Below are 20,884 nucleotides of genomic sequence, written 5' to 3'. Positions count from 1 at the left end.
CTAAACTGGATGGTTATCCAAGCAAAGGAACCACTCCTGTCCTGGAAGTACTTATTGTCGGGGTATTTCAAGGGAAGAGCTGTGCTGGCGGCTGGAGGGGATACCTTTTCCTTTGCAACCATGGGTAGCTCACCTGATCAAGAATGAATATGCAGACAAGACCAAGCATTTCTTATTTCAAATCTTGGCAGAGGCTGAAACATTTTAAAAGTCTCCCATTCCCAGTGGATAGCATCGGTATATAGAGAGGCTGTATGTGTTACAGTAATCCAAACTAATAATCTATTATTAGATGATCCCCAAAATTTAAGCGTTTTCATGATAAAAGCCTTAATCCCTTAGTTGAAAGCTGTTAAGTTGACCTTGGTCATTATAGACAATTTATGTCTTTGTTACTAAGAGGTGATTTACATCTTAGTGATGGTAATGGAGGAACACATATCCTCAGAGGACAAAAAAATAAAAAAAAACCTCTACTTTTAAACTTAAAAAAAAAAAGGGGGTCGGTAATAAAATGGTACAAGTTTGAGAGCGGTTCACACTGATGTTTACATGAAAGTCTGTTATACATAATTTTCCGAAGCTGTTTTCAATCATGCAAATGATTTTTTTCCTTTTGCAATATGCTAATGCAATCTGATTTATTTCAGTTGTAAAAGTTAATTACAATGTGTTTGTGAGTCCCTAAAGATGATGTATTAAATGTTTATAACCAGGATTATTAAAATGTCCTGTCTCGATTACAGTGCTTCTCTTTCAAACACTAGAACTAATTGTAGCCTTAAATCACAACAACCTCGCCATTAAAATTAACACAAGGGCAACATTGCATAATTTTAATTAATTTTAATTTGGCCAAAGCAAATTAATTTTTGTTTTCTGGAAGGACAGCTAAACTATTCTATAGTCCATTCCTGATGAACATAGAGTTCACAAAGTTCCCCCTTCTCCCGATGCATCAACATTTTTATATCTTTAATTGTTCCACTGCTGTATATTTATACTTCAGTTTCTCATACTGTTTCCAGTTTTGTCGCAGTTATTATATCCATATTAAGAACCATCTTATATTGCGCCCAAGTAAAGAGGGTGAAATAATAGGAGAATATTTTATGCCCCTATGGGCCTGAGACCAAGTTATCCAGAGGGTCACCTGTACCCATATAAAGCTAGTTGGGCCATAAGATTGGTTTCTGAAGATACTATCTCTCTCTGGTCCATCATTAATGAAGGTCAGGTTAGATGGTAACCTTTTAACTCACACTTGTGGAATTCCACTCATATATGAAGGGAATACCATAACACATTTGTAGCAACATATAGATGATTTTTTTGGATTAATGTTATTGTTTATCATACTGTTGTGAGTTACATTGACAGGATGTTTATTTTTAAAGGTAGGAAATGTACAAACACACTCATAAATACATATCTGGAGACCCATAATGCAGCTGCATTAGCCAGTTTTCACATCCATACAGTAAACTCTTCCTGAGTTGACAAGGTACTTGTCAGAACTGATCTCGCTAATGCTCCAAATGTGTTAATATCATAGCTCCTCATGTGACTTCATCAAAGCTTCACTGTCAGCATTTCCCGCTGCAACATTAGTATATTTGTGACCATTCCATAACTTCACAGCAGCTGAACCAATGCCTGAGGGGGTAGAGCAAGTTTCATAGTGGATAGGAGAGATATGGAATGAAGTGCATGAGATCTTACAGCTTAATCAACAAAAGCTACCCCTCATAGTTAGAAAGATAGGACATCTTGAATGTTTTTCTTGTTCATCCCTATTGGAATAATCCACCAGGAGTAACACTGACAAACACTTGAGCTTAAATGGCACTTCACTGATTAAATTGACCCTCACTAATCAATCAACAAACATTTTAGTTGATTAATCTACCATATAAATGTATTTCAGGTTGATGCACTAGTAAACATCTCAGGAATGGAAGCACTCCCCATCGTAGTATTGTGTATGTGTGTGTGCGTGCACAGGCACATGGTACAGCCTTAATCGGCACCATTGATTCCAAATGTGACCTCAGACTATACACTTCCTTATCCACACTGTCTTCATTCGAAGAGAAGTGGAGAAGATTAATGAAGCTGCAGGTTGGTGTGGACTTCCAATGACTAGGGCGATAAATCTCACTTTGAACAAACATGCCAATGAAGAGACTGGCATCTTCTAGGACTGTTTGCTTGCTTCCTCCAAACTCAATCACTGAGTGGACTTCATTACTATTGTTTCTGAGGAGGTGATGGAGGGAAGAGGCAAAGACTGGGAAATGCACTCAAATCTTAGTAAATGAGCTCCTTTATACTTCTCGGGGAGCATCACCAAGTGCTGAGATGTTATGCTGGGCTGAACCAATGTGCCTCAATGGTTTACTTGGTGTGTTTTATGTTTTTGATATGGAATAAGCTTTTCCATATTTGCTACATATTCGTGCATTCCATAAATAATAAAACAGTTCAAGATGATCTAAAGCAGGGATGGCCATCACGACCCCATTCTTCGATCTGACAAGGTTCCATTTATTTCTGTTTTGAATCGACATTCAGAGCAGGGCAGCAGAATGCTAACATTTGAGGCAGGAGACATCTTGAGCCCTTTTCTGAAGTTCAGATGGTGTAGACCTGCAAAGGGTTGCAGAAAGCAGGAGCATGGTGTAGGGTGATCACTTGTGAATTGCCAAAAAAGACAACATCACTCAAAAAGAAAACAAATAAGGGCATTGTTTTGCATAAAATTTGTGTATGCTAATTTATATGTATCAGTGCAAATGTAGAAATACTTATTATAATTTAAATAGAAGTTCAGTACACTTTTTTTTTCTTTATTTAACCCCCCATGAGGGTGGGACTTTGGGATGAAAATGGGAAGTCTATTACTCTCTTGGAGTGTCATAGGCCTAATCCAAATTGGAGAAGCATGCACTTATGGAGTAAACAAACCTAACGTGCATTGAAGGAAACAACCCGCTCATAGAGTTCTACTAGGAATCCTTAGAAGAACACTTCCCTTGGTCCTTAATGTCATGTCTACTTTGGTCCACAGAGACCAGAGGCCCTAGCTATTTTCACGCTTCAGGCAGAAAATCAAAATGGCTTAAAAAATGTATCAATACACAAAATGACTGATGTGCTGCTGCTTTTTGATGGTGACCCCAATTCTATCTCATCAGGGTGGAGATGGAAATGCCTACATAGTTGGGTCATTGTCTCTAAGACTCTGTGAATAATGACCAGTGGAACTTTGGCCTTCATTTTAAATATAATCTTAGAGCGATCCTCCCCTTTTATAATAAGAGCTTCCCTTACATTTTCCTTTAGAATACAGCAACGTCTGAGTTTGCCTGGCAAGCATACAAAGAGGACCATGATATTTTACTGCAATGGGTCCTGCTGGCCCCATTTGGGGTGGAGTGAGGGAAAGCAAAAGTGTAATGAAAATCTACATTGTTCTCTGATATGTGCTCATGTTAAAGAGAGGGGGGGGAATGCAATCAATGGCTTTCCTTTTTAGCCTAAGGTGCGTGTGACCAGCGGGACCTTTTCAAATGGAGTTGTAAAAAGGACTGTGATATTAGATAAGGTCTATTCTCCATAGAAGTAGATAAGCAAAATAAGGAGTTGATAGACATCTTGCCAGTGAGACTAACGTTTCTAGACAAACATATCTGGTGGTGCCTTTGATTTTTTTTGGATCACGTATCTGTTTTCCTGCATTTCCTTGATTAAAAGTAATATTATTGTATTCGCCAAAACTAAAATTGGAGCTTGTATTTCAAGAGTGACCCTTTTTCTCTCTCATTGATGCCTGACCTGCAAAGGTTATCAAGGATTTAAATGCATTTTTTCTCTCCTCTTCCTGACACCTTCATTGTGGTGGTAATCTCAGCTGTGGCTGTGAATTGTGAGAAGGAACTGCAGAAAAGGAAAACAAAATGAAAAGATGGCTTGAAAATCCTAGAATTGTTCTATCATAACTGCAAGAAGTTTCTCATAGGGGAAAAAAAACAAAAAACGTCATGCTGAACTACGCAAGGAGGGAAACAAATATTACCACAGTCTCTCAGTGAAGTGGGCTTTCTCTCACACGTTCTACAGAGCAAACGTTTGGCACTGAGGGAGACATTGGGGTCCTGTGTCACAATGAATCACGCCCCTGGAATCTCCACACACCATGGCTTGAGGCTGGAGGATGCGGCCATATTGTGCAAAGCCAAATGTGTGTTCTCAGAATTAGAGCGTGCTGCTTCCAAAAAAACTGCTGTTCACGGCCAGAATGATCCCCCTCCCTTCTTTCTCTCCATCATTCTCACTTCTGGTTTGTGTCTTGTCACCTAAAATATAAACAAAGCTGGGGAGTTCAGTGAGAGTAATTGGGGGGGGGGAATGGGTTGGAGTTTGAGGGAGGATGAGAAGCCATTTCCTGCTGTTTCTTCTTCCCACTGTCCACGGTGAATTGGAATGTTCCAGTCGCACAGACTTTCATGTGGATGGATTCCATGTCCCTTGGCATTGCCCGAAAGGGGATAATTGAAAATAAAGAGCTCTGGGATGCTGTATTTCCTACTCCCTGTCCCATCAAATGGCTGGTGTGTTTGGTGTTTTCTTCCCCTGGAATGGGTCACATGCTTCGCGCCAACTCAAGGCAAAGGCAAAACTTGACACTCTTGCCTTTTGTCATGCGAGAACAGTTGAGATTTCCAAACAGCATGCCCAGTCGTTAACAACAGATAAATTAAAGATTAATTCAGTTTTTGTTGTTATAAATATACAGCCATCCAAAGGAATAACAAAAAAGCCTCCTACCACAGATTCGTTCATTCAACGAGTTCAAAATATGGCAGCCAGATTGGTCACCGGCACACCTAGGGGTGACCATATTACTGCAATATTAAAATCACTCCACTGGCTGCCAATTAGTTTCTGGGCAAAGTATAAAGTCTTGGTTATTACCTTTAAAGTCCTACATGGTTTGGGTCCAGGTTACCTGCGGGGTTGCTTTCCCCCATATAATCCACCCCGAACACTCAGGTCCTCTGGGGAGAATTTACTCCAATCAATCAAAACTAGGCTGACAACTGTTACCCAGAGAACCTTCTCTGCTGCCTCTCCCAGACTGTGGAATGGCCTGCTGGGAGAGATTCCTCAATTTAATACTCTCTCTGAGTTTAAGGCAGCCATAAAGACTAGTCTCTTTTGGCAGGCCTACCCAGATGAATTTTAAGATGTCCGATTGTTATATTGTATTGGTTTAATATGTTTTTAATCAGTTTTATGCATTTGATTTATATGGTATTTTTGTATTAAATGTTGTTCCTCGCCTCAATCCACAGGGAGAGGTGGGAAATAAATAAATATATTATTATTATTATTATTATTATTATTATTATTATTATTATTATTATTGTATTTCTTCGATTCTAAGACACCATCGACTGTAAGGTGCACACTAATTTCAGTACCACCAACAGAAAAAAAGCTTTGATTCTAAGAAATAATAAATGCACCTGCAATTCTAAGATGCACCCTGTTTTTAGAGATGTTTATATGGGAAAAAAGTGCATCTTAGAATCGAAGAAATACAGTAGTAGTAGTAGTAGTAGTAGTAGTAGTAGTAGTAGTATTTCCATGTCCATGCGGCCCAACAGCCAAAGCTCTCTGGGGAGTTTTTCAAAGATTAAAGCTATAATAATACACAAAATAAAACCACAAATACAAAAAACATGCCTACCCTTGATGCATCAAAGGTAGGCATGGTTGGGCACCTCCCATGGGCCGTGCCCTAACAGGGGCTCACTAAGAAGAGACCCTTGAAGTTGGTCCTCCTCTTCATCATTATAACCTGCTTGTTCACCTGCCTCACAATGATGCTGTTCAAACGACATGCTAAGCCACGGTGGTTAAGCATTTTGAGCTAAACATTATGGTGTATTGTGTGAACCATGATTTAGCTTGTGGTGTGAACCATTCCTAACCATGGTGGCTACATAACCACGGTTTAAGCCCGCTCACTAACCGTTTGCTCCAAAAGGGTTAGTGGCCTAACCATGGCTTAGCGTGTTGTCTGAACAGGCCCTGTATGTCCCAGCCAATGGGGTGGTGAGAAGGAGGAGGAGCAGATGACACTGCCTACTTGCTCGCCAGCTTTCTTCCTGTCAATCAAACAACTGGGAGGAATGAGAAAGAGGATGCTGGCAGCCACTGGTGAAAATGGCCTTGGGAAGTTAGAATCAATAAGGGAGGACCTCAAAAACCCAGGGGCCTTCAAAAACCTGGAGCTGGCACTCAGCAGAAGCCCCAGATGTAGACTTTTGGACCTCATTCTAATTGTTTTGCTCTATGTAGACGTTATATGGCCCCTGAGTCATAAACCAAAGCTGCAAAACACACCCTGCCAACAGTCAGGGAAGGGATTTCATTCATGGGCTAAGTTGGCCCCAATTCCTGGTCACCAGCTTGTTGATAAAGTAGCCTGAGGGAGTTCAAACCTGCACTTCGGTATTAAAGGGTAGCCCTCTTTAAGTTCCAGAGGCAAACTATACACTCTGATGCCATATGGCCCAATTCATTTCATTTTTTCAATGTTATTAATGATGAAATGTGAAGTCTTAAGACCTTGCTAAGTCTCTCTCAACATTTTCTTTACATCCGTTTCTTTTAAAAAGCAGAAAAAGAATGAAATCATATGGTTCTAATCATATTTTATAGTACTTATAACTACAGGTTGGAAACATGTGTTTCTTTGTCGCTCATTCAGAAATATCTGCACTAGGGGTATAAAATAACCAGATACACCAAACACTTAACAAAGTATTAAACTAAAGGGCATCACATCATGCAATGAAGCATGAAATGTGCAGAGTAGTTTGGATCCCACGAGCAATTTCTGGATTGTTTGTTTTTTGTTAACTTCCCTAAATAGGACAATTGTTCCTTCATTTCAGAGGAATCAAAATCTTTATTTTCTTGTTCATGAAACATCCATTCATTCCTTTATTTTGTTGTGGGGGGGTGGAAATCTTCACATGCTTGGTCTTTCCATTTTGTCTTACCTCAAGCTGTATTCAGACTAGATCTACAGTTCTGACTGTCTGGTAATTTACCGGTATTCTCAGTATTTTATCATTGTGTTAGCATCAGTGATTTTGTTGAAAAACAACATCGTTTGAGCTGGAGGACTTAAATGCTTTGTTCAATTGACCCCACATCATGACCCACAGAGTGCTGTGATTCTCCCAAACACATAGAATCATAGAATCATAGACTAGTAGAGTTGGAAGAGGCCTATAAGGCCATCGAGTCCAACCCCCTGCTCAATGCATCCATCTCATCATCTGAAGTTTTTCCATAGCCCTCTGCCCACTGAATTGGTATTCTTGATTTCCATCTACTCCATCTCCTATAAGGTATTGAATTATATCTGTTTAGCACCCACAAGAACCAGGCTAATTTTCTTGCTTCCCCAATGTGTTTTATTATGTTTAAGAAGTGTTTAATTCAGACATCATTATAACTCTTGCTAGCAGGCATTTCCTTTTCCTTCTTGCAGTTAGTACATTGTGGATTCCCCAGAACATAGGTATTTACTTATCAATGTCCCCAGAATCCTTGCTTTCTTATGAGAGACAAAACAAGGGAACAATCAACCCAAAATTAGCAAGGCAATCAGCATGCAAGAGGATCCTCATTTAATAAGTGCTAACTTTTATTTGGCTAATAGGCTTGGAAAACAATAACACCATGTCCGTGATACAATTTGATTAAATTGGCTCGCATGGCTTGGGGAGCCGTAATATGATTAAATGTCTGAGAGTGTTTCTCCTCCCACCCACACCAGTGGCTGATGGACAGATTCCTCCCTTCTTATTCCCTTCAGAGACCACATTTTGTGATGGTGTTAACCATTTCAGAACTACGTTCCCTAGAGGGTCCATTATTCTGAAAGAATGGGGCAACATCTTTTGGAAAGAGCTGGATGCACTTTCCTTGCTGCCTTGTGCATAATATTACTTAATGTTTGTACCATGCTGCAGAATGCTCAAACCGGCTTGATGTACATTATGGTACATTTTGAACAGGAGTGTGCTGTTGCACCATGTCCTACTTAGAATCATAGAATCATAGAATAGCAGAGTTGGAAGGGGCCTACAAGGCCATCGAGTCCAACCCCCTGCTCAATGCAGGAATCCACCCTAAAGCATCCCTGACAGATGGTTGTCCAGCTGCCTCTTGAATGCCTCTAGTGTGGGAGAGCCCACAACCTCCCTAGGTAGCTGATTCCACTGTCGCACTGCTCTAACAGTCAGGAAGTTTTTCCTGATGTCCAGCCGGAATCTGGCTTCCTTTAACTTGAGCCCGTTATTCCGTGTCCTGCACTCTGGGAGAATCGAGAAGAGATCCTGGCCCTCCTCTGTGTGACAACCTTTTAAGTATTTGAAGAGTGCTATCATGTCTCCCCTCCATCTTCTCTTCTCCAGGCTAAACATGCCCAGTTCTTTCAGTCTCTCTTCATAGGGCTTTGTTTCTAGACCTCTGATCATCCTCGTTGCCCTCTTCTGAACACGCTCCAGCTTGTCTGCGTCCTTCTTGAATTGTGGAGCCCAGAACTGGACGCAATACTCTAGATGAGGCCTAACCAGGGCCGAATAGAGAGGAACCAGTACCTCACGTGATTTGGAAGCTATACTTCTATTAATGCAGCCCAAAATAGCATTTGCCTTTCTTGCAGCCATATGTGGCTTCCTGGTCAATAGCTTGTGGCTTCCTGGTCAATAGCTGTTTGGCCACTGTGTCAACAGAGTGCTGGACTAGATGGACCCTTAATCTGATCCAGCAGGGCTCTTCATATGTTCTTACTTCTTCACACAGTGCATAGTTAAACTATGGAATCTGCCATAACAGGATGTAGTCATGGTTACTAATTTGGATGGCTTTAAAAGGGGTTTGGATCAATTCCTGGAAGAGAAGGCTATCAATGGCTACAAGCCCTGATGGTTATGTGCTACTTCCAATATCGGAGGCAGTAAGCCTGTGTGCACCAGTTGCTGGAGAACATGGGTGAGAGTGTGCTGTTGTACCATGTTCTACTTGTGGCTCCCTGGCCGATGGCTGGTTGGCCACTGTGTGGACAGAGTGCTGGACTAGATGGACCCTCGGTCTGATCCAGCAGGGCTCTTCTGATGTTCTTACTTCTTCACACAGTGCATAGTTAAACTATGGAATCTGCCATAACAGGGAGGGGATCTACACTAGTATATGAAACATTGTTTTTTTTCAGTCATTGAACATTTTGTTTTTGAACAATTTAAAACGTAGCAGTTTTTAAAACATTTACTTACTTTTCTCTTTCCATGGGAATGCATTCCTTTTGGCCACACGAAGGCCGTTGCTAGACGAGGACTTAGCCTGGTGTGAGGCCCGGACTCCCTGCTGTGCATCCAGATGACGCACAGAGGATCCCGGGGTCAGGCCGGGCTAAGTCCTCCCTTGACCTGGGATAAGCGGATCTGCTTATGGCCTGGCTTTTCCGCAGCCCCGGGCTGAGGCCGGGGCTGCGAAAAGTCTAGCGACTTCTGTGGCTTTTCCCAGCTGCTCGCTTACTCGCGAGTAGCTGGGAGAAGCCACACACTGGGCACAGCATTCCATAGGAGCACTGTGCCCATCGGGCCGGGGGGGGGGAATCACGGAGGGGGGGAGATGGGGGCTGGGGGAAAGAGCGGATCTGGCAGGAGAGATGGGGGGAAGAAGAACGGGAACAGGACATGGTGGAAGGGGGGAAAGAAGAATGGGGATGGGGATAGCGGACGAGGACAGGGCATGGTGGATGGGGAAGAAGAATGGGGACGGGCATGGCGGACAGGGGAAGAAGAACGGGCACAGGCGTGGCGGATGGGGACGGGCATGGCGGATGGGGACAGGGCATGGCGAGTGGGGGGAGGACGGGCGAGCGAGTGAGCAGGGGGGACATCAGACATTGTGGGGGGAATCAGGGACAGGGGGAGTGGGGAACCCTTTATTTTTTAAAAAAAAACCTACTTACTTTTCCATTGGTGCGCTCCTGCGCACATGGCCCTTTAAGATGAAAAAAACTGGAGCACACGACGGGGCTTTCCCTTACCCTGTCATGTGTTTACATCTAGCTAGGGGCGATGGTGCATGCTAGCTGCAGCGCGGCCTCGCCCCGACTCCCCACCGGATTATCTGGTAGGTCTAGCAAGGCCCTAAGAAAAGAAATCCATTTGTTCTTTTTCCTTGTCTGCCAATTTCCCCTCCCACTTCCTCTTCTCTCCAAGAATCCTCCACTTACAAACGATCCAGCCAGCAGCCTCCCAAAAGTGAAACTAAAAGTGTCTGCAAAAAAGAGGCTTGAAAGAAAAAAAACGGTTCCAACTTCGGGCGTGGAAATTACATAAACATGCCCCCAGGAATGTGATTGGCTAATTAAGAACTACAGGAAACCTCTTTAATACGATGAAATTGGCCACATCATACCAAATAGAACGACTTATTTCAGAGAAGTTCAAAATAAAAACTGGAGAACAGACAAAAATAAAACATCACAAACTGAACATCATGTTGTGAAATACTACCAAACGCACACTTCAAAACGGTAAGACACGTTCTAACTTGACTAGTGTAGATCCCTTCGGGATGTAGTCATGGCTATTAATTTGGATGGCTTTAAAAGGGGGTTGGATCAATTCCTGGAAGAGAAGGCTATCAATAGCTACTAGTCCTGATGGTTATGTGCTGCCTCTAGTATTCGAGGCAGTAAGCCTGTAGACACCAGTTGCTGGGGAACATGGGTGGGAGGGTGCTGTTGCTCTCATCCCCTACTTGTGGGTCCCTGTACGACAGCTGGTTGGCCACTGTGTGATGAGAGTGATGAACTAGATGGACCCTTGGTCTGATCCAGCAGGGCTCTTCTTGTATTCTTAAGGTAGGCTAGTATTAAAATCCCTGCATTTCAGATCGGGAGATAAGGGCAAGATTTAGGGTACATAATACATTCATGGCTGCAGAAACTTTTAAAACAGGGACACAGTTCTGATTTCTGATTTCTGATTTCTGAAAACAGTTCTGATTTCACTGCTCAGTGCTAGAGTTAGAGCAAAATAATTGCAGTAGTTTATGTTTTAATAATGAGACCGGCCATACGACTCTCCCTTCCTGTGACCATTTGTGCAAAGTGAGAACTCCCCCATACACACACACACACACACACACACACACACACACTAGCCCGGGCCTAACCTAAACAATTCTGTGTAAAACATCCTCCATTATCTTTGAAGACTCTCACTATTGGCAGACTTTGCCAAACTGAACTTAAGACTGGAGAAACTCTCAAAGCTTTTGATGAACTGAACTCAAGATAGGAAAAATGAGAAACTGAGAGAAAACAAAGATGGTTAAATTCATCCACCGGTGGGGATTATATACCAGTTGGACCATGTTATACCAATTCTGTCAGGTTCACTGGTCATCTCTTCTTGTCCAACCCCAATTCAAAGTGCTGGTAATGACCACTAAAGCCCTAAACTTGCCTGGTACTAAGTTGGGCTACACTGTCTTAAATGGTTTGAGACCAAGGCCATAGCTAGACCTAAGGTTTATCCCTGGATCGTCCAGGGGTCAAACCTGTTCATCTAGGTGACACACAGGGGATCCAGTGCTCAGGCAGGGGCGAACCCTGGATGATCCCAGGATAAACCTTAGGTCTAGCTGCGGCCCAAGTTCCTTAAAGGGCTCCATAAATGCATGTAAACCTTCCCAGGAATTAAGATCAGTTGTGGAAGTTGGCAGGCATAAAAGACAGGGCCTTTGGGGTAGTTACTTCCAATTTATGGAGCTCTCTCTTACAAGAGTTATGATTAGTTCCTGTCCTACTTTTCATTCTGCTTTTCTGTAGTGCTACATTAGTGGGGGGGGGGTTGTTTTTTTGATTGTTTGTTTTAATGGCTGTGTGTAATTGTTTTAAAATGTATGTTGGGAAAGCTGGCCTGAAATGGTTTATATTGATCTTTCTGTTTTATGATTTAAATGTTAATTTTGGAATTTGTTTTAAAATGATTTCATTATATTTGTATGCCAGCTTAGAAGCATTTTGTAATTTGAATGGTGGATTAGAAGTCTCTGAAATAAAAAAAAAAGAGATATTCCTGGAGGTCACTGTCCAAAGTCCCAGCTAAGACCATGTCTTTTCTCAATTCTTGTATTGCAGACCTTTAGATTATATTACAGTTAAAATATCAGTCTCTCTCGGGGAACCTGATCCAAAAATGAACTTCAATTTGGCAGGACCTTGCACTAACCCCAAGACACACACACACACCCTTCAAAGACTGGATCTGACGTACTGCCTTCTTGGGGTCTAAATAGCATCTTCTAAGTCCAGAGGTATCAAGTAGGTAAGGAGATACATCTCCTTGGGTAAACTTCAGAGGTTTTGCCACTCTCACACCATGGAGGAAACGCTATGACAACAATTCAAAACAAGCTCAGGTTTCCAGACTTGCTAAGTCTCTTACGCAGATAAAGCAACTAAAGACGGCACATGAAATACTGGCATAGCTCCACCGTATACATTGCAGGTTTGGTTCCATGCTTCTTTAAACCCCTTACCCTGTTGGGCATTTTAGAATCCACTGGACATTCCGATGAGATGAGCAATCCGCTAACTGGAAGGGCACTGGTCGCTGAATCCAAAGGGGAGAGTGTGCTGTCCAATGTGGGGCCCCTGACATGAGCCAGGGAGTTTGAAACATGACTAGTGGAAGTTCATTTTGCTCTAGCAAGCAAGCATAGGAAGATGTCCAGATTTCCAGTAGGGGTGTGCATGGACCCCCCGCTCCACCCCGCGGGCCGATCCAAAAATTTCAGATCGGCCCGCTCCGCTCCGTGCCGCTCCGCCCATACTCCGCTCCTCTTTGCCGCGGAGCTCCGGCTCCGAATCGGAGCTCCGCAGTGGAGGGGAGTGGTGCCAGGTAAGGCCGGGAGAGGAGGGCGGGGGGGGGGTTTACTGGGCCCTGCCGCCATCACCGCCCATTCGGCAATGGCAGCAGAGCCCAGTAAGGGACCAAGGGGGAGGGGGGCCTTACCTGCCTCCGTCCGCGGTCCGTCGGCTTCTTCAATTGAGCCCGCGGTTCAACCAGGAATTGGTTGAACCGTGGGCTTAATTGAAGAAGCTGATGGACGCAGGTAAGGGAGAGGAGGGGGGTTTACCGGGCCCTGCCGCTGTCGCCGCATGGGCGACAGCGACAGCAGCAGGGCCCGGTAAACCCCACTTACCTTTCCGCCAAAGCTCCGGATCGAGGCGAATGATCCGCCTTCACCTCGATCCTCTTCGCCACGCTCCGCTGCCCCCCCAATCCTCTTTGCCTCCGCCTTAAGGGCAGTCGAAGCCCCCCGCTCCGCTTCTAATTCGCCGGTCCGATTGGAAGCGGAGCACATCCCTAATTTCCAGTATTTCTACCAGGCCAGGGTCATATTGTCTGCCAATCACAATCTTAGGGCATGTCCACACCAGGCGATATCCCAGGGATCATCCCAGGATCATCTCTGTGCATTCCCCTTAATGATGCACAGGGGATTCTGGGAGCAGGGAGGGATGATCCCTCCATTTCCCCAGGATATTGGCAGGCCCTTTTAGTCCAATTCTTCTTGTGGTCTCAGGACTGTCCCAAGACCATGGGAAGGGGGGCACCCATCGTGGCTTCATCCCGCCTCCTCTTAAGTAAACTTGAGGAGGTGAGAACTGGGCATGGGGCACGGAGCTCTTTTAGTGCTCCATGCCCATCAGAGGTGTGTGGGGGAGCAATTGCAGGTGTTTTTTCTTTCTTACTTACCTTTTGTGGAGGAGCGCACATGCACTCCTCTCCTCATTTTTTTTTAAGTATGGCGGCTGCAACATCCTTCCGGGACGTCGTGTGGCTGCCTGGACATCCAGGGAGGATCATGGAAGCTAGTAAGTCCGCAATCCTCCCCCTACACCCTTGTGGTGTAGACATGCCCTTACAGTTGCTTATGGAAGCCACCTCTGCCAGATTGTGCAATTCTGCCTTACCATATATGTTTATTGGAGTGGAAATCAAAATGTCAGAATATGTGTTTCTTCCAGGAGTATATTTCTGAAATTTTGCATGATGTTACCAAAATTAACACACACACACACACACACACATGCACACACATACACACACATAATGTGTAGATAATATTTTTTAAAAAACTGGGATTAAAACTTGTAGTGTTTTCTCTTTCTTTCTTTCCTTCTTTCTTTCTTTCGTCTTTTACAAAGTTCTTCCAACAGTTTGCTGTTCCCAACAGGCTAAAATAGACAAAAGGAGATGGAAGGTAGAACTTAGGGGTGAAAGCAGTGCGAGGCGAACAATTCTCTCCCCACACACACACCACCACCACCACCAACAGCAAATAGTGACCTGAAGAACATATGGATGTTGGCATTCCTTTCCACAAAATCATTAACCCTTCTTTAAGGAAGACGTCTTTCATGGAGTGAAGCGAAGTGTGGGATTGTCTCTGATCAAAGTACTTTTCACTCCTCCAAATTCCTCAGCTCCCTCTAAATCACTACATGTTGCTTCATATCATTATTGGCTTGCTTGGGTGGTTGCAAGGCAGACAGAGGGAGATTTCTTTTCATGAGGGATGTCACAAAAGTCCATGGGGCTGGGTGGGGCGGACTCCAATGGACTCCCCCATGCCCACCATCTCAGCTGAAGAAGGGAGGCAGTCCCCTAGACTAGTGATATGGCAGAAGCTGTGGCATGAGGACCCTCCCTGAAGGAGGAGTCTGGTGAAACTCTGCTGATAGGCAACTGCCTTGAATTGTTAGACTAATTTGCCTTAGAGCATAGCTCCTCGCAGTCACAGTCCCTTCAGGTGTGAAGAGGTGTCTATTTGCTGAATAAAGCTTTTCTGGATTGCATAGCAGATATCTTTTACATTGTATTTTATATTATGGTTTTATACTGTTGTTTTATACGTTGAATGTTTTTTAATTTTTGTGAACCGCCCAGAGAGCTCCAGCTATTGGGCGGTATAGAAATGTAAGTAATAAATAAATAAATTAATAATAAATATGGTCTGACATCTCGAAGGGAGGGCTTGGAATCATGACAGTATCCTGATCTTTTATTTCATTCAATTTCTTTTCATTTATTACATTTCTATTCTGTTCAATAGTTGAAGCTTTCTTGCCTTGCACTCTCCTTCCTCATGGTCGTGTGGAGTGGACCCAGAAGAAGAGGCAAGAAAATGGACAGTGATGCCAGTCTCTAGTGATAGAGGGGGGCACCGTCTTATCCAAGTCAGTCACCCCAAAAACAAATAAATCTGGAATTAACATTGTTTCCTTTTAGGAACAAAAATCTCACCTATCTTAGAATTTGGTCTGGTTAGTTTAAAATAAAGGTAGAGGAGAAATGTTCTTATAGGAATATTTTATTTATTTATTTATTTATTTATTTATTACATTTTTATACGGCCCAATAGCCGAAGCTCTCTGGGCTGTTCACAAAAATTAACATACTTATGTGTGTGGATAAAAGTTGATGAAGAAAAGGAGGCCACATAGAGCAGTCTGGAACTCTGAAAACACCTTAATCGTCCACACATTCTGTAGCTGCACTTTTAACGGGAAATGCAGAAACATAAAAGGAAAGATGGAATTGACTTTGAAATGTCATTTAACCACTAAACTCTTCATTTAAATAAAAACAGCCGCCTTTTGGGTCTTGCCTGACCTGAAATGCAAGCCAATAATTCAATAATCTTGATCTTACAGATTTCATTTAAATATCCCATCCTTCTTTTAACCATTGAGATCTGAGGGGCTTGATTCTTTAATGTTTTTTTTTTATTGTTGTTGACGGGGGATATAGGAATAGCCATAGAAGTTAGAACCATCTATTTATTCTTAAATGACAGGGACAATATGAAGAAGTCATACAAACTGTCCCCCATATAAATGGGATCCATTTGCGTTACAAATTATTTCTTCTCCTCCATATCACAAAGAGTTAAAAGCACATGGAAAGGCAGCACAAAATCATGTAGCCAGCATTCCACGGTAAATACTATAAGTTCATTAACAGCCCAGTCTGATTCTTTAGCTGTTCCTGCATGAAAGGGGAATGGTTGCATGAAGAATGTTGATTTTGTGCTGCTACAAAAGGCCTTGTTCACCTTTGCCACATCAAATGGATCCACCTTAGGTGAGCATAGGGGACTTCTGAGAATAGGGATGGGTCAGTGTGGTGTAGTGGTTAGAGTGTTTGCTGTGGTCTCTGCTCTAGAACTGAATGCTCTACCTATTCTAGATCTAGCAGTGAATCTCCAGGCCCCAAGAAAGACAGAGAATTTCCCCAGTTTTTCTGTCTCACCATTCTTTTTTTTTTTAAAAAAAATGATGGATGCCAGCCCCGGGCTTCATGCATGCACCACTGAGCATGTGCTCTTCCAGTGAACAATGCCTCCAACTTCTGTTTTAAGGGAAGAGAGCTCAGGTCACCCTTCACTAAGGATGCGGGAGAAATTCACTCAGGCCCCATATTAATGTGAATTTGCCAAATTTATCACTTTTGAACTAACAGTCCTTCAAAATCCACACTTTTCAGAATTTTGCAATGAAGTTCATCCATCAAAACATGCATCCAAAAATGTGTGTATTACAGAACCGTGCATGCAGAACTGTGCATATTGCTGAAAATAACATTAGCAATGAGGAAAATTGGAAAAGCTGTTTACGCAAATTGCACATATTAAGCAAAATTGCATATAAATATGCATGCATTCGAAGAAATGCATGCAAAATGCATACACATTTTCATGCAAACTTTTTGTTTTTAAAAATAATCTCAAAGTTTGGGATGAACTGGATTTAAAATGGAAAAATTTCCCAAAGTTTAAAATGAACAGAATGTAATATTAAACCAATGAACAACTGAGAGGAACTGAAATTGATGGATGCATTAATCTGAAGCCCTCACTGCAGCAAACCATGGAATACAAAGCCTAACAACTAATAACAATATAATAAGATATCATAAAACAGAAATAAAATATAAGACACATACCTTGCATCCTTCTCAGAACTGAGGTGTTGTGTATAACCTAGAAAGCCACAGTTTTCTGGATAACAATGCGGGAACATATGGATGGAGGTTGCTATAAAATTAGCAAGCAAATGAATGTGTGAATGATCAGTGTAAAGGAACAAAACTCTCATTTATATTTACATTTAGTTTCATTTAAGATATTATGGGGTTAAATCGTGTGTGCATATTTATGTCTGTGTGCTAGTCAGTTTCAGCCAGACGTTCAACAGTTTAGTCAGAGTGCAGAAGTCTGGAGATGATAGCGTTCAGCAAAACATCAGAGGAAGAAGGGAGGCAAAACAGGAAATATAATCTTAGGCCATAGGATTTTGCCCTACCCTTGCAGCCTGGTATTTCCACAGTCCCGGGCTGATCCCGAGACCACGGATCACGTGGCCGGGCATCACGGTTTGTCCCAGCTCCTCGTGGTTACTCGCGAGGAGCTGGGAACCGTGCATGGGCCGCAGAGCTCCTCAGGAACTTTGCGCCCATCAGGGGTGGGGTGGGGGGAGTGGGGAAATTATTTTTTAAAACAGCAACACCCTACCTTTGAGTGGATGAGTGCTCATGCTCTTCTTCTGTTTGTTTGTTTTTAAACAAAATGGCGGGTGCAATGTCCTCTCCCTCCAAGGTCATTGTGCACCACGTGTAAACAAAGAGGGAGATCTCATGATAAAAATATAGCAAGATCCTCAGTTTGTAGAAATGAGCAACAGTCCTGATTGATTGGAATTGGGGAGACAAAAAATAAATAAAAAATTAAGAGATAAAAGCCCACTGCAGATTGGCAGAGAAGATGGAAGGAGGAGAAGAGGAGGAGGAGAGAAAGAAGGAAGGAAGGAAGGAAGGAAGGAAGGAAGGAAGAAAGAAATCCAGAGACCAAGAGGAACACAGGATTACAGTTTCTGGAACTAGAGAACTGATGAGGAAGCTGGACCAATGTTAATGAGATATTTCTTGAATAAGGGGCCTGGATAAAATAGAGACACAGTCTAGTTAGAGCAGTTGGATGCATTTATCCCTGGCTGATCATCTTATTGATCATATGTTTTCTTATTGGGTTACCCACCCAATATCAAAGAGCCACACCCCAATTTGCCAAAAGTAGATATCTGAGAGTTTTAAGGCTGCTTTGGTGGAGCCTAGGGTGACCCTATGAAAAGGAGGACAGGGCTCCTGTATCTTTAACAGTTGTATTGAAAAGGAAATTTCAGCAGGTGTCATTTGTATTTATGGAGAACCTGGTGAAATTCCCTCTTCATCACAACAGTTAAAGCTGCAGGTGCCCTGCCCTCTTTTAAATCTGGTCACTCTAGTATAGCTCCTGCAGCTTTAACTGCTGCGATGAAGAGGGAATTTCACCAGGTTCTCTATATATACAAATAGCACCTGCTGAAATTCCCTTTTCTATGCAACTGTTAAAGATACAGGGGGCCTGTCCTCCTCTCCATATGGTCACCCTAGTGGAGCCAACTAGGGGGGAAAAAGATTTCCACCTGGTGGCAGTGGAAAAGGATACAACAGGAAGGGAAGGGAGGAAAGATTAAGGTACGTGCTATTCTTCCTGTTTCACATCAACTCCAGAACCGGGGTGTGTCCAATCCATGACAATCATCATACTAGTTGAAAAAAGACCCCTTAACTACATCCAGTGTCATCCTCAGTTCATTTTGAGGAGTGTAAAAGACACTTTTCTCCACTTTGGTACAGGTTTTTTTGTTTATTTAATACTGTTAGTACAGGAGTGGGGAACTACTCTGTTGTGGTGATGGGCAGATGACCCCCCCTCTCATCTTTTCGTAGGCCTAATGATATCTGTGGACAGAATCATGACCCTGGGAACATTTGGTACCCAGCCAAATCGCTGGGAGGATGAGCCAGGATCTGTCTTTACTGTGTGAGGGCATCCCCCAATGGGAATGCCCCAAAGAATCTTAATGTAGGTTCCACAATAGCCTAAGTTATCCATTAATCTATTCTTTGGCTGCTTAAAGAGAAAAACTAAACCCTGACTCACTTGGAGGAATTATGCTTTTAAAAAATATCTCTCTATTAAGGCAATAATGCCAAATCCCTCACTGACTTTGGCCTAGTCACTACCTCTCATCCCAATTTACCTCACAGGGTTGTTGTGAACATAAATTGGACAAAGAATCCTATAAATTGAACTGAGCTCCTAGGAAATGTTTTAAATAAATAAATAAATAAATAAATAGGAGGAAGGTTGGGTTAAAATCCAATCAATCAATCAATCAATCAATCAATAGGCTAAACACTTTGTAATTCATTCATTCTGAATCCAATGATCACTTCCCCACCCATTAGAATGTACAGGATTAGGAAGAATCCCAGTGAGCTGTAAACTTACTGCTAACCCATTTGCTGAAAGGTTGAACGGGGTGCTGTGTGCGTATGTGTGATGCATTTGTGATACACAAGTCTCTGCAGAGCTAATAAATGCCTTGCACCACATTAACTGCACAATTTGCTAATAAGAGCTGCTGACGTGATCCATGAAAATCATTCTGGCAGGCTAATTTTTTTTGGCAAGCATACAAATGTTTTATGGAACACATGTGGCCTGTGAAGAATGGCCAATGAAAAGGTATCCCTCCTCCCTTTCCCCCTCCCTCCCCCACCCTGACTTGGCCACTCCATAAATGGTAAATTGAATAACATCTGCATTTTCATGCTTCCTTCTTTGTTCATATAATACTCCAGGCTTCTTTATGGGGCGATTTTCATGGACAGTGACGCAATGTGTATGATATCAGCATGTGCAAAAGAACCTCCCTGTCGCAAGGAAAGTCAGTGGCCTGCCCGAAACATGTTTCCTTCCTCTAAGAATTCCTCAAATGCTTTGACAAGTGGGGGCCATGCGGTTGTTGTCACTTCAGATGGAATCCTGTGGCGACGAGAGAAATGTAAATATTTCTCTTCCTTATGGAATATTTACTAGCTAACTGTCGTCAGAGATTACAATTAAGCTGGAACCTCACATTGGGTTTTGAGCAACATTTGATGGCAATTCTCACAGCGTGAATGAGACCGATTGAAAGCTCGATTCTCACGCAGCCCCATTCGCATGTCATCAAAAACATGGTTTGTCTTGTCCCCAATCAGTTCTCATGGATGAGGTCAGAAACTAACATCATATCCACATACATTTATTAAAATGTGTTAGAATTGCCGGGGGCCAGGTTTCGAAGTATCCGAAGTTAAGTCAGATGAAAAATGTCAATATAAAAGCAAGCTGTACCATCGGCAAAGAGTTAGCATTATGCTCCTTAATGGAAGACATAATAGTTATATCAAGTTACTGGAAAACAGAGGTTTGGCTGATACAGTTTGGTCTACCTGCATGATAGAAAAGCTTACCCATAAATTTAAACTTAGCAAGGCCAACCTAGGCCAGATCCACACCAAAGAAGTTAAAACACCTTGAAAACACTTTGAAAACTGTATATGGAGTGTGTCCTGGGCCCCAGCATTTTTCAATACTGTTTATAAACAGTTTTAAAGCAGTAGTGTAGATCCTGCCTGATTCTTACTGAAACCTGGAACAGATTCACCACCCCACTGACTCAGAGCCACCAGTCCCCAATAGTTATATTTGTTGACATGATGATGATGATGAAGAAGAAGAAGAAGAAGAAGAAGAAGAAGAAGAAGAAGAAGAAGAAGAAGAAGAAGAAGAAGAAGAACTCCCCTATGAGGGAAGATTACATCTACTGGGATTG

The sequence above is a fragment of the Elgaria multicarinata genome, chromosome 16, assembly GCF_023053635.1.
Source record: "Elgaria multicarinata webbii isolate HBS135686 ecotype San Diego chromosome 16, rElgMul1.1.pri, whole genome shotgun sequence".
Taxonomy (NCBI): domain Eukaryota; kingdom Metazoa; phylum Chordata; class Lepidosauria; order Squamata; family Anguidae; genus Elgaria; species Elgaria multicarinata.
Note: the sequence above shows the minus strand (reverse complement) of the source record.